Here is a 9,485-nt window from a genome sequence, read left to right on the forward strand (position 1 = left end):
AATTAATTGCATCCAAATTCTCCAAACTCTGCTAGGTCCGGGATTGTCCTCCACATCTTATTCTGCCTATAAGCATTGAGAAGCCGCAACAGGATTTTCTCCCGGTGGTTTAAAGCATTTTTATTAACTTTCCCTTGACCCAATTCTCCTGCAAGCTCTCTTCACAACTGAAGATAAAACAAGCAACCAAGTGAAGTCCGAGAATGGTGGGTGTTGGTGGGGACTAAGGCTGAGGTTGACAGTAGCCAGAGAAGTGAACCAGTAGGGCAAGAATTCGCAAGCGTTTTCTAAGTAATCACCCTTAACTCTTAGACCCAACGTGTCACAAACCAGGCTCCCAGTAGCCCTTGAACAATAAGCGTTTTAAAAGCATATCCCAGTCAGGTTGCCCATACGTAAGTGTCAATGTTCTTTCTTTAAAAAAAAAAAAAAATGCTTAGCAAACCACTTCTCATTTAGGAACTACTGAAGTTACATAAGTCAACTTCTGCCCCGCTGAAACGAACGAACTGGCCATGCCATCCGGGGGAAAGCCTCCAGCATTTGCTTCACTTCAGAGACGAGAAATACAGAATCTCAGTTTACTTACTAAAGCAGGCGCTCCGGTCCTCCTTGGAAACCCCGAGGAGTCTTCTCTTTTCCTTCCTACCAGTCAGATCAAGAACCGTCTCTCTATTCCACACAGGCCCCGAAAAAACTGCAAGAAAGGACAGCACATGCACAAAAGCCCGTCGGGCTCCGGCTTTGGTAGGGTGCTTCGCGTTGGGTGTGTTTTTCAGAAGTGGGATCTTCTTTTCCGGAACGAAGGGGTACAGACAGAAGGAAACCCGGGCGCTCCGAGCGCCGTCTCGGGTCCTGACAGTTGTTCCGAAGGCAAAGTACCTGCACTCCGGCGGCCGCGGCGCGGGGAGGAGGCTGGGCGGGAGGTGGCGCGCAGGAGGGCTCGGCCCGCGGGCGCTCGGCGGGCGCGGGCGGGGAGCGGAGGGGCCGCCGGCAGGCGCGGACGCGAGCGGCTGTCAGGGCGCGGCGCTGCCCCACGCGCTCGGGCCACCCGGCGCGGGCGCGGCGCGGCTGGGGGCAGAGGCGGCGAGCATCTCCCGGCCGCTCCCGCGCTCGCTCGCTCGCTCTCCGGCAGGCGCTCCCTCTTCCTCCCGCGCGCACACACAGGCACACACCCCACGTCTCCACGGCAGCCTCTCCGCCACACGCACTCACCTGCATTTCCTTAACGAGCCACTTGATGGCTGCCGGTGGCGCGGGCCGGGCTCCGGCGGGCGGGAGCCGGGGCGGGGAGTACTCGGCGCGGGATGTTCCGAGCGCCCGCCTGGGAGGCGGCGGCGGCGGCGCGGGCGCACGTGCTGGGGCGGGAGGAGGGGACACCGGCGGCGACCCCGAGCTGCCCTGAGCGGACCCGGCTGATCCCGCGACCCGGAGACCTTGGCAAGATCCCAGGGCTCCGGGCACCGCGGGCCACGCGGGGAGACGAAGACCTGTCAGGCACAGGCTATTCCCGACCGCGAAAGCCACAGACGACTTGCCCAGGTGTGGATCGCGATTGCGCTGCTTCAGGTGTTCGCGTGCTTTCAGTGATTGTAAGGGTTCTTTAGAAGGGAACCTGGTGGTAAGGGTTAGGGTGGAGCGTTCAAACATGCAAGGGACACAGATTTAATTTGCAAGACAGTCCATGCTCACGAAGAGCCCTCTTTAGCGAGTAGGGAAGGGGAGCCGAGGCTTCGTGGGCGCGGGGTGTTCGTCATCTCAGATCCTGGATGTAGTTTTCACTAGGAGTGCTTGGCAGCTAGCCTGGGCTGGAGGGAGAGAGAGGGCTTTGACAGGTGCTGGTTGGAAAGGGAAAAACCCCGCGTGAGCGTTGCTGGAACCTGCCAGCCTCGCTACGGAGGAGAGGACCAGGACTGGGGACGTTTTTCCCACCTGCTTCGTACCCGAAGGCAGACCGGGCAGTGGCTCCGAGGTGGTGGTGTGTGGAGGCTCCGGAAACGGGGGAAGAGGAACTTCGGCCCCCCTGAGCACAGCCAGAAAAGGGGACTGGAGCCAGGGAAGAGGGTAGGCAGAGTGGAAGAAATCTAACAGAAAGCTTTTTATCCCTTTACCGGCACTTATGTCTGATCAGAGCATACAGCTTTGACAACAAATGCTGTCTTGCTTAATAGAGAGCACTGTCACTACTCGGTGCTTTAAAAAAAAAAAAGCCACAATAATCACCCTGTTAGCATTAATGCCACAGAGAGACTTCCATGTACTCTCTAATCGAAGGGGCTGTGAGCACTGTGAGGAAGACAAAACACTGACCCATCTACTTCCGTGATACGTCCGTGATATAACAGCAGAAATGTCACTTTCTCCCAAAGAAAAATGAAGCTTAATCAATATAGGTGACATTTTTTCACCTTTTTCTTTTCAAGCCTGCTTCATTGCTTGCCATGGCCTTTGCTCTCCGGGAGTGACCCTCCTGAACCCATCCCCTGCCAGGCTCCCTGCTTGGCCTCCTTAAACCCACTGAGTTCACATCCAAAAAGGTTCATAGGCACACAGTCCTATCCCTTAAAGCTGCTCTATGAAATGATAGGGTGTAAGCCAGGAAGACTTCCACCATGTGTGCAAGTGTGTGTGCCTGTGTTTGTAATAATGCAAAGCACCTGCCCCCTTATGGTGTTGTCTGTGCAAGATGATGACTAACTCATTTTTCTCCCCCTCTCTCCTTCCCTCCCTCCCTCCCTCTCTCTCTGAACAAATACACACCACTCACCCTGTCTCAGTTGTCTCAGTTCCTTCCTCTCAGTGTTCAATAATGGTTTTACATGAACTTTCTGATAGAGAGCCTCCAGAGCCAGCGGCAGCGGAGTGGTCTGAGGGATGCTGGGGCTCGATGCTGTTGCTGCTTCCTGTCATCACTCACTCATTACGTGCACTACTGTACTTAATGTCAAGTGGCAGCAGAAATGATTTCCTCTCTTGCTATTCGTGATAATATATTTGCCCTCCCTCGGAAACACATATAATTAATAATAAAAGAAATAATGCATCCTGAAACCATGGGAAGAGCAGATGGAGGCTGCTGTGGTGGTGTTAGCCACCTTTTCTGTTGTTGCTACGAAGACAGTGCTAGCACTTCTCCCTTTCTGCTGCTTCTGGTGGGTTAAGCAAAGCATTTGGCCCTTTTACTGCGTTCTCTGTTCCATCTTTCCCTTGACAATAGTTTGTGTATTTTAAATAAAGATTTCATTCTGCCAATCCGCAGGAAGCTTTTAACAAGATTCAGCTGAGTGTGTCGATATCTTCTATCTTTTTACTGCTGTGTGGGGGTGTTCTGCAACTTGAAACTCTCTCAACTTCAACTCAAGCTGGCATCTCACAGAGACAATGCTCCCTAGGGAGGGTTTACTCTTGCTTCTATACAACTATCCTTTGGTGCCCTCTAGAAGAGCACAGGGTACTTTAAACAATGGAAGCATAGGGATTGTACTCAGCCCGGTTCCTGCTGCACTCCTCACTTAGTAATACCACACGTGTTAATTGTTCATTGCTTATGGTGGTGACTTACTGGTGATTCGCTAGAATTAGACTGGAATATCTATCCTGAGGATGATTGCACCAAGCCTGGAGAATTATCTACACATCCATCCTGGTTTATCTTTCCCTCTTAAAAGAAAAGGAAATGCCTTCTTTAAGTTATTGTTATATGATTACTATCACAAGGCAGCAACCTCTTTAGATTGGTCATTGTCATTAAACCATGTGTTTAAAACAACTGTAACAAATGTGAAATAGAGATAAAAAGGGAATGTGAGATACAATCTTAAAAGCATGATCTTAAATATCGTCATCTGAGGTTACTCTGTCTTTAGATTTCCTTTATTTTACCATGTTACTTCATTTACCAAAGTGTTAGTTAGCTTTGCTCTCTTTAGGTTTATAATTGTTTTTAACAGCCTGCTGTGAGTAGAAGAAATCCCCAAATTTACATTTTTATTTTGAATGTTTGAGGGGTTTAAGTACTTTCTTGTCTCAGGGCACCAAAAGCAACTCCACAGCAATAATTTGCTGTTCTAATATGTCCGTTAAGCATGCTAATAGCATAGTTGGAAAACTTCCTAATGAAGGAACACTCCCTATTGTGGAACCGAAAATAAGGGAGAAGAAATAGACAACAGGGTAATACGGTTCTAGGAAAGCTTGTGACCTGTTCCAAGGGAGACAATGCTTAAAATAGATACACTGTGCCCCCTTGATGTGTGGATGTGATTCTTCAGTTGTAGTTTCCCTCACTTTGCCGTCTTTATTTTTTTCTTCAGCCTGTAGAAATGGTGTGCACTTAATTTATTCTCCTTATTTTCCATCTTTTAGAGTTATGCTGATTGGCACAAACTATGAATAGAAACAATCTTACATTGAAAATGGAGTGAAATCATGCACTTGAATGAATCATATGAAATAAGGATAATCCTTTACCCTTCAGTTATTGTTTTGGTCAATGAGGACTGAGTTCTAATGGACTAAATGGGCCTAATTTACCTAATTTGTCATAGATGACTTGCCACCAAGAAAGCTGCTTAGGAAACCTTAAAACACAGTGAAAAAATGTCTTGACTATACCCAGTTCATGGAGTTCTAATGAATGGAGTCATATTTGTGATAATTGTGGGTACATGATTTAAATGTCGTCCCACTGAAATCATCATGTGTCTAATGCTAAATTACACAAGTGTAAGTGCTTCAGAAATACAGAATTTGGCACAATGCATATATTAAAAAACATTTACTGTGCTGATTCTTTTCTATTTGTCCGATACCTCCAAACCCCCGTACCCATCACTGACCCTGCTTTGCGTCCTAGGAGTCAACTGTTAGGAACTGCATTCACCTGGTTTCCATGGCCCGTTGGCTTCTGTGGGGGTATTGTCAATCAATGACAGGCGCTGAAGAGAGTAAAGCACTAAGAGAAACAATGGAATGAAATATATTTATTGTTTGATAAAGGGGGGGCTGCTTTTGCTCCATTTGCTCTATAATTTAGAACTGTTTTGTTTTGTTCTGTTTTTTCTTGGAAATGGCTGCATTGCTGTAAAAATACAGTCCTTTCTTGCCACCACCATTCTATAGCTCCAGCTGAGCTCATACTCACCTCTCATAATACCATCTTATCCTTTGCCTCTTTAGCTTCCCAATATGGCTAGAACCTAGGAGACTCAATACCTCTCATCAGTTCCCCTAACCCAGATGCTCCTCTGGAAAGTACCAGATTCTCTCCAAAATCATTGCTGATTGTGCCTTCTGCTTCCTTCAGGTATTCTAATATAATTTTGTTTCAAGTATTCAAAAATAATAAAAAGTATTTTATTCAGTTGTTCTAAAGTTTAACTAACATATTGTATAATGTGTATACAAGTACCCAAGCATTTCCATTACTCAAAACAAAAATAACTTTAAAACACTACAAAAATATTATATAGCTGATCTAAATAGCTAAATTATAACCATATATTAATATTTTCCCACAGAGGTGTCATGTCTCTATGTATTAAATGAACAAGATTCATTAAGCTTTTAATACTATCTCAATTTTTCTTAAGCATGTATCTCAATGTTTGATTGTATCTGGTTGTAAAACAATAATAATACATAATAATAATAATAATGACTCATGTTTTGAAGGCTAACATTTATTATTTAATGAAGCACACTGTGGTTTGTAAGTCACTGCAATTTTCATCATTTCAAAAAACTAAATGAGTAATGAAACTTATATGTTTCCATTCTTCCAATTATTAAAAGAAAAAGCCAATAACGAGGATGTAAAAAGGTGATGTTGTTACCAGTGATACCCAAAAATAACTGCCCAATGCATATACTTTGGAAAGGGAACAATTGGATATGAAAATAAAGAATGCATTCTACCACATTCTCTTAAGCAAGCATTTTAAAAATCAAATTATACAAATTAACAAGGATCAGAGCAAATTTTTAAAATAAAAGTAAAATAAAAATTGAGAGAAAACATGTAGTGGTTCCTATGGGTTTTTGATTTCTTTTTGACCTTAAAAACTAATAAAAATATACCTAATGCAATATTTTAACTAGATACCTGTACTTTTGCTTCTTCTCCATCCAGAGTAATTTTCTATTTTCTTTTATAAATTAGGCATACTATTGATTGCAGATATACTACTTTCTAAGTTTGTTTAGTGCATCAACAATATACAGTACTGTGTAATTTTAGATCAAAGAAACCTGAGGTGCAGAAGACTGAGGCGATTAGCTGTCCCAGGGTCATAGAGAGTGAAATATTGCAGCTGAGAATTATGCCCAGGCAGTCTGGCCCTGAGTCTCTATGCACACCAGTATTCTGTGTTAAGAAAAAAAAAAGTAAAAGGAAAAGAAAAAAGAAAAGAAAGAAAAGAAAAGAAATACCATTTTATCAGCTGTGGTGCCTTTTTTTCCTTAGGCTCAGAGCCTTCTGAACATTTAGCTGAATTGAGAAATGTCTATTTAGTGAATGGTGCAAAAAGAAAATTGTAGTATCTTCTCAGATAACTAATTTTTAATTATTAAAGTGGGTCTTTTAATCTTATATTTCTATATGAATCATATTGTATATTATTTATTTTCATGTGACAAATCATCGCATATGTTTAACATAATATCCAGTAATACCATAAAAAGTATTATAAAGAGTAAAATAGTTGTAGAATTTCAAAATGGGAGCAAAAGAAAGAAATATGACAACCATATCATACGGGATATTGGATTTAGCAGTTCTCTTTACATGATAAGCAAATTAGAACCTTACCTCATTTTTATAGAAGGATATCTAAAATAAATCAAAACAAGTCCATATCAATGTTAAAATTAACTGTTTCATGTAATTATCAATTTCAAGACATGAGAATTGATTTGTTCTAGTACCTTCACCTTTTGCCCCATTTTACACTTCTAAACTAAATGTGTGTGACAAGGTCAATTTTCTATGACTGATGAGTGATAAAAGTCCTGCTATTTCCAGGCCACTTTCCTCCTCATCATAATTTAATGAGTGTTTTTATTTTATTTTTTAGATTTTATTTACTTATTTTTAGAAAGAGGGGAAGGGAGGGAGCAAAAGAGGGAGAGAAACATCAATGTGTGGTTGCCTTTCATGTGGCCCCCACTGGGGATCTGGCCTACAACCCAAGCATGTGCCCTGACTGGGAATTGACCTGGCAACCCTCTGGTTTGCAGCCCACACTCAATCCACTGAGCTACACCAACCAGGGCTTAATGAACAATTTTAATATAAAAATATTTTACACACACACATGTGTGTGTGCATGTATCTGTTTTTTTAAAATTTAGAATGTTAAGCCCCCATCTCATTCAATTTTATTTTAAAAGTATTATTGTAACAGGGTACAGACAAGACGGGGGCCCCAAATAGGGATTTGTAATGGGGCCCGGAACTCAAGGTGTCCAGGAAATATTAGAAAAAAATATATATAGGAGGTCCTCACCCCCACAAGCCTGAGCTGGGGGAAGGGACACATGGAGCAAGGCCACTGAGAGCTGTTTTGTACAGCAACAGCTGTACAGCTAACCTCTAGAATAGTCATTTAACATATCTGTAACCTTTAACTGGTTTCATAAATATGTTAAATAGCTGTGGTCACACTTTAAGCCAGGGAGATGGGAATGACTTCCACCCATGATGTAACTGGGAAACAATTCCCCCTGGCTACAGGGCCTGCATGAGACCTTGGAGAAGATTGGCTCAAGCCATGGGGCCACACCTGCCCAGACTTACTATGGCAGCCCAGTAAAGCTGGAAGAATACGGGAATGCTGGCAGGTGTAACTGATTGTAGGAGGAGTCGGAAATGGAGCTGCAGAGGAAGACTGGAACTGGGATTTGAACCCGGGCACAGCAGCCATACAGGAGAGAGGACCACACAGCTTTGGCAGAGAAGGGGAGAGGACCACGTGGCTTTGGCAGAGTGGAGATCCTGTGGTGGCCACACAGCTGATGGTGCCGGGAGCCTGAATCACAGACTTCTACTTCTTTTCCTGAGATATGGTACCCCAGACTGGGCAGAGGGAGAAGGAAGGACTGTGTGCATCTGTGGGTATTCTAGAGGACTTTAGTATTTTAATGAAGACATTAAGTCATTACTCTAAGTCTGTGTAACTTTTAAATAAATAATCCCTTTCCTTTTTACCAGTCTCTGGCATTGAGAGACGTCTTTCCTCTGGCATCGGGCAAGGCGAACCTAGTAGGTTGGGGGGGATCCCCAGAGAGAAAGGGGGGGTCCTTTCAGTAATAGTATATTGTTCACCCCCCCCCTGGGTCTGTTCTGTAACATTATGATGTTAAATTTGTCACATTTTAAATGACACATTGAACAATTATTGCCATACTCAAAAGGCAAAAGCATCAAGAAAGACTTCTCACAGGAAATCTAGGAAAAGTGGTGAAATAAAGTGGCTGGTAAGGATCATCTATACAACTTCTTATTGCTACTCTGAGTATTAATCAGAATTTCATCAGTTTCATTTAAACTATAAAAGCATGCATAGAATAAGGATGTAGATCATGAATATGAATGTGATAGGGAAAGGATTTATTAGTGTTATGTGTTCCCCACCTAAATCTCTTCCTGCCACCAGGCCTGCCCGTTCTCAGACGCGCTTGCAGGGATGCCCAACCAGAAGCACTCAGAGCACAGAGGTGGTACTGTCCTCACTCAACTCTTTTTCTTATCCTGCTTTCTAAGGGATTCCCCCCCTGGTTCTATGGTTGTTGTTATGCAGAAATTGGAGGCATGGAAGGAATCCAGGAATGAAAAGACTCAGACCAGGGATTTGGGGAAACAGAGTGGAAAGATAAGATTTAAGGCAGTTATAAAGAAGGAATCTCCAGGCAACTAGGAGATGTGGAGAAGTTGGAAAGAAGAGAATACTGTTTTTTGTGTGTCACTGGGGGATATGAATCAGGGCCTCCCAACAATGTCTTTTAAAGGCCCAGTATTAGAGATCATATTGCATTTTCATTACTTGGGTTTTTTTTAGACTTTTTATTTCTTTGGATAGTCAAAACCTTTTATAAGGAAGCTATATATTTTTATTTTACATAAACACACTATACATATATGGTTACTTGTATGGTTTTCACTCAGACAGATATAGGTTACTAGTCTATAAACTATTTTAAAAACTTATGCTACTTTTAAAACATACCAGCATGACTTCAATATGAATGGGGTAAATATATATTTTTATATTGAATGTATCTCTTTCTAAATTATATCAAAACACAAATACTTAAATTCAAGTTTTAATTAAATATTATTTTCATATTTGCTAACAACTATAATACTTGATCTCAAAAGAAAATATGTGTACATTATGAATATTAATAAAATAGTGAATGAATAATACAATATTTTTATTTTAACATTGATTTATTTGGTAAAAATATAAATGTTTTTCTTATTTTGT

The 9,485-nt window shown here is 42.4% G+C and overlaps 1 long non-coding RNA gene across 1 annotated transcript; it reads left to right on the forward strand.

Annotated features, from left to right (window-relative positions):
• Positions 1-1,439: 1,439 nt before the first annotated feature.
• Positions 1,440-8,109, forward strand: LOC139440915 (uncharacterized). Its single transcript, XR_011651214.1, has 3 exons — positions 1,440-1,542; positions 5,179-5,305; positions 7,733-8,109. It is a non-coding gene; the product is annotated as an uncharacterized lncRNA (long non-coding RNA).
• The last annotated feature ends 1,376 nt before the right edge of the window (positions 8,110-9,485 follow it).

The sequence above is a fragment of the Desmodus rotundus genome, chromosome 1 (genome assembly GCF_022682495.2).
Source record: "Desmodus rotundus isolate HL8 chromosome 1, HLdesRot8A.1, whole genome shotgun sequence".
Lineage (NCBI taxonomy): Eukaryota > Metazoa > Chordata > Mammalia > Chiroptera > Phyllostomidae > Desmodus > Desmodus rotundus.